Source organism: Octodon degus, unplaced genomic scaffold, assembly GCF_000260255.1.
Source record: "Octodon degus isolate 3935 unplaced genomic scaffold, OctDeg1.0 scaffold00011, whole genome shotgun sequence".
NCBI lineage: Eukaryota > Metazoa > Chordata > Mammalia > Rodentia > Octodontidae > Octodon > Octodon degus.
The window spans coordinates 8,936,097-8,941,736 of NW_004524587.1; the positions used below are offsets into that span (position 1 = coordinate 8,936,097).

At 47.5% G+C, this 5,640-nt stretch overlaps 1 pseudogene; it reads left to right on the forward strand.

Moving 5' to 3' along the window:
* The first annotated feature begins 592 nt into the window (after positions 1–592).
* Positions 593–2,250, forward strand: LOC101563583 (annotated as a pseudogene).
* The last annotated feature ends 3,390 nt before the right edge of the window (positions 2,251–5,640 follow it).

Genomic DNA, 5,640 nt, shown 5'->3' on the forward strand with positions numbered 1-5,640 from the left:
AAGAGCCACAGGTAAGAATGAAGAGGAGCCACGAAACAGCCGCGTCCTGGAGCACGGACCCCTCCCCCGCTTCCCAGGAGAGCTCACCGCCACCGCTCACGCACCCCACACATGCACATTACTTTGGCATTCAACGCGGCCGGCAAACAATTGAATCTTAGGGTGGCAAAATATGAAACCTGACAAGTCAGCGCACGGTCCCAACGCAAGCACTGTTCTCTGCCTTTCCAAACAGCCACCGTCTCTCCCTTCCAGCGGGGAGATGAGGTATCACTGTGACACTGCAGGGACACTGTGACACATGCATAGCCAAGAGAAACCTCACATAAGCCTGGAGGAGTCCATCTGGGACCGGAAGACCCACTGCGTCACTGTTAGCCACAGTACATGGCCCTGACTGGGGCGCATCACCCTCCTGATACAGCCGTCCTGTTGCAGCTAGCTCGTCCTTGTCCCTCTGGTGGACATGACCAAGTAGCCTCTTCCTGGTCTGGGATGTACTTGAAGATTTTCTTCATGGACGTGATGTACGCTCAGCAGGAGATTCTAAGGGGAGAGCACCCTACTGCTGGCAGGGCGTACCCAGAAGAAAATGAAAACACTAGCAGAAAGGAGGAGGAGTGCTCCGCCTCTTACCCCGGAGAAAGCCCTCCAAAACCAGCACTACAGGAAGTCTTTCTGCTAGTGTTGACAAGGTTCCTTTCTGTCATCATTTGCTGGAAGGCCCAGCTGACTGATGGCCAGGCAGAACTCAAAAGAGGCCTGCAGAGGCAAAAGCAGCATCTTTTCCTATTCAGTGATGTGCTTGTTGTATTTGAAATCAAATGAACAATAACTGAGAGGTAAACCGTAAACTGTGTACATGACGTGGGAGCAGGCGACACCAATGCCGTGAAATCCCTTACCCGGGCTAACCCCTAGTGAACTCTGTGGCCACATTCAGGATTCAGTATAATAGTAATGACACAGCGAGTGAAGTTGTCAATGTGTCATTACCCATGCTAGCGATCACTGGCCCTGAGAGAGATTACCGCTTATGGACCCATGTTAAAAACAGCAACATTCACAGGGACAGCATGAATGTCCCTCTGGAATTAACAAACAAGACACCACGCTTCCAACACAGGGCTCCAAGGCCCTGCCACCCTTCCTAGACTTCAAGAGCCCTTCCTCATAGAATAGCTACCCTGGGAGATACAGTGCCAGTTTATCCTCAAGCCCAGCTACACCACTGCAAGCCAACAACTAAAAGATTCAGGTCAGAAGACTGACACAAGGACAAGACCTCTCGTCAACTGGGCCTGCGCACCGGGTTCCAGCACTCACCTTGGACAGCTGACCCATGTGGCCAACATCTCCTGCACCAGACAGTTGGTTGGAGTTTCTCTACAAGCTATTTGCAAAGATGACTGTCGGCCTAAATCTGTCTTGGATATGCTTTTCTTTCCTGATCAAAAAGGACCGCTTAACAAGGGGCAACTTCAGAAAATCAGGCCAGCATGAAATTCACAGAAAGCTGAAAGAAAAGCACAATTCTGGAGTTGCAGCACACTTAGATCATGAATCTATTTTCATGATAACATCCATCTTAAAGAACTTTTTACAGAATATTCCAGCAATTTTTTTATCAGATATCTATGATCACTGGGTCCATGTAGTGGATTAAGGAAATGATGAAGAGAAAAATAAATACAACTGAAAGACTACTGGGCCAGCTCCCAACAGCCAACATAATTCTCTTGTAAGATATCTGTTTGGCATATTACATAACACTGAAAAAAGCTCCTTGACCAGTCAGATGAATGCATTTCATTTTGTGATATGAACCACTCCAAGCCTCACTTGGCCTCCTATTTCCTCGTGGACCTAGAACATGAATTTGCCAAGGTTTCTCTCCCTATGCAACTGAAAACTGCTGTAGGATATTTGGATATAAAATCACTTCCCTCTTTGGAGAGATTTCAGTAACATATGATACTGAGAGAATTCCTCAGATACCCCTTGGATCTGGCTGAATAACTCTTCCTATGACAGCTTGGAAAATGAGCCAAATCAGGATGTTGATACTCCATGTAGTAACTTGGTAAAGAAACTTGGCCAGGGTGGTAGAAGCATGGACTCTTAACCCCCAAAGACTGCGCCATCGGCTGACCTGAAGCGGAAGGTCTTTTAACCCTGAGAAGATTTGACTTAGACCATTCTAAGGGCCGAAAGGTTCAAGGGAAATGGCTCCTGAATCCAAGCTGGTGAGTGTGTTCATAGTAATGAACAGGAAAGCCTTGCTGGGGAAGCATGCTGAGGCCTCATCCGGCATGCGCACACCCAGCTACCTGTGCACAACTGCAGCGAATATCCAGTTTAAGGTGATGGAGAAACTGCCTAAAGCCCAGTGTCAACCTTCAGGAGTCTAAGGAGTTTTCTATCTCAAGGAGTTTCACCAGAAAGAGCTTTGCAAGCCCAGCAGTGATGAAATCCTCTCGGGAAATGAGGCAGACAATCAGAAGCAACAGCAGCCCCTCTGTGGCACATTGGCAACTAGTGGACAACTTTCTACACCCAGCTGAAGGGAATCAGAGTGGTGCTGGGTTTGGAAGCCCCACCTGAGGGCTGTTGCCAACAGTATGAAAAGGAGAACTAAAGAGATGGGTGCTGTAGGCTCTCCTAACAGAGCTTGTCCTCTATTGTTCCTGTTATGAACTCAGCTGTTCTTACCATCAGAGGAGCTTGGGACCTCATTGTCACTGAGGACAGCTCTGGCTCCCTTTAGAGGGGCTCTGACGCTCTTATTTTGAGCATCAGTTCCTCGCACAGATCCTTCATCCCATGGTGTAGGCTTTCTAGCTTCCACCACTGACCTTTGGGCCTTTCCTGCACAGATCCACGAAAAACTGGCATGAGACTTTGTCATGGGCTCTAGGCCTCTAGATGGACTCATGGTGGGGGCATTGTCATGGGCTCTAGGCCTTCAGCTTAACTCATGCAGGATATTAGATCCAGGCCCTCGGCTGGATTCTTTGGGCCTTTAGTGTGTGAACAGTCTTTCTGCATTCTTTGTATTCATGTGTTCTATATTAAATTGTTTCCCTTGCAAAACCCTGACTACAACGTCTTCCAAGAGGAGTATAGTCACAGACAGTGGTGTCAACAAGAAAAATGTCACTAAACATGAAGAAGAAAAGTCTCTCAAGTAATAATGCATGAAATCATATGAAACTTTTCAGTAAGTCCAAGCCGCTGACCATTTCTGTAGCATCTTGTAGTTACCCTTCTGCCCAGGATCATTCCAGGCACTAACACCTTGACGCAGATGCATGTGAACGCTCACCTCGCCATGCAACAGATCCACTCAAGGGCTGAAGGACACAGTGGCACTCACTGGAGCTCAACCCCAATGACCAGAACCACAAACTGACCTGTCTCGGGGAATTTATTCAAAGAAACAACATAAGCTATGAAACTGGTCTCTGGTAGCAAACTCATAGCAAGTGCTATTCTCTTCCTCCAAAGATTGCATTTTTCGGTTGTAGGATTTAAAAATTAGTATTTTCTTGGAAGGTTAACTATAGTATAAGCTGTAGGTGCTACCTATGGGGACATGGCCCTGTTTGCCCCAATCATTGCCATTAACTTTTAGAATTCTTTGTCCAAAGAACCCCTTTAGGACACTGTCCAGCCCAGCCCACGTGTGAAATAGATTGCATTCCTTAGCTCCTCTGATATTAAGACTTCTCAGTGTCCATATGCATCTTCTATATAACATACGAAGTCGTCGGAGATTCCCCTGACCCTGAAGCCATACTGCTCTTGGAACTGAAGAATGTGCAAGAAGCCCTTAGGGTTTGGGATAGGCTTCGGGGAGGAATTACTTGTTCACTTCCTTTATTTCCTTTCCTATTAGCCAGTAGAAAATCAGCCATTGAATGTGAAGTGCAGAACACAACAGCTGCCAGGTTCTTCCATAACCACGGCCACTCCCTCTGTTCCCTTAGATAGTCCTGTAACACTTAACATCTTAATATTGCTGTAAAGCATTATATTATATTATCTGAACACTTACTACGTGTCATTTTATTGTACTCCACCAATCTTTCTCTAAGAGGATTTAGATCATTGCTTTCTCTAAAAAGCTATCTGTTTATGTAATACATCTGGATACATTTTATTACTGCATTCTATGTCATAAATGTGCTTTTATCTTTGCAAAAAACTGCTGCTAACTTTTAGAGCTGTTTCATTGCCAAGGCGCTGATAATGAATGCATGGGAAGAAGTCCTTGCTCTGTTAAATAAAATACCACGGCGCAGGAGGTGGGGGTGGGGATGAGCAATAAATCAGGGTTCTGCAGCATAAACAAGGTGAGAAAGAGGCAGAGTAGCCACAGTAAGAGGCAGGATTCCAGCCCAGAATGAGGAACTCAATCCACTCAGCAAGGGCTCAAGGAGAGAGCAAAGCAAGGAAGGAAGCACACTGTATCTGCTGCGGTGATTTTCATTTGGAAAGTGCAGGCAAAACCGTGCAGGCCTCACTGGAGGCCACTGGCAGCAAGCCGTGTTGGCAGACAGGCAGCTGGCCAGGAAGGAGAAAGAGAAGAAGTTTTGAGGAAGGAAATGATCGAACCCAAGACCCGGAGAATGAGCTAGGAAACCAAGAAATGTCTGGTAGAATTCTTGGTACCAGTTTCAACAGGAGCATTCAGGAATTCTGCTTCTTGGCACAAGAGAGTCAAAGAGTTCTTGCCATACGGAAGTTGAGAACTTCTAACCAAGACACCAAGGAAGACTCAGCAGCTGTGACCCTCCAAGCAGCCGTCATTAGAGACTTCCTGAAGATGCCCGCCCCCACCACAGAGCTCCAGCCAAGGCCCAGAGCAGGGGTGTCTCCCCGAAGACCACCACTCCGCCCTTCTTCATGTTCTCTTCCTGCCGTAGGAGCCCTTCTGAGACTGGAAGCCCTTACACACCTCTTATCTGCTACAGAAAAGCCCTCTGGCAGGTATAAATAACCCTTCTCCTCTGAAGAACAGACCCAGGGGCTACCTATCACTTCCATGAAACCTGTAATCATCCCAAGACCCCTGTGGCCACCCTCACTGGAAAGACGTCACACCAGCCAGGAGGACTTCCTGTGCCCCCGCTTCTCTCCACCTGCCGCTCCCCTCAAACCATCTTGAGAAGACGGAAGCTGTACTTTCCTAAAGAACAATGTCTGTTTGCCGAAGATGATATATGCAGACCTCAACCTGAGGTTTATTATTAAAAAATCTGTTTTGTCAAACATACAGATCACCCCGCCATCAAACTGTTTCTTCTAACCACCAGCAATGGGTTCCCCTCCCTCGGGTGCTCCACATAGACGGAGGACAACACCTGCTGAGGAAGCTGCACACCTTGTCTGGGGCTCACCAGAGGCCTCTCATGACCTCCTCCCTGTGTTTTGCTGAAACCCTTTGCTCCCACAGATACAGTGCATGAAAGTTACTATGCTAGTATGACCGAGAGGAAGCGGAGCTGCTCCTGCAGAGGGCAATATCTCAGGTCAGACCAAAAGGCAGCCTCCTCTGGCCCTCAACATCTGTCCCTGGCTCTTCTAAGAGGAAATCACGGTTCGACGCTGCACTGGAAGAGAGAAGGACATTCTCTC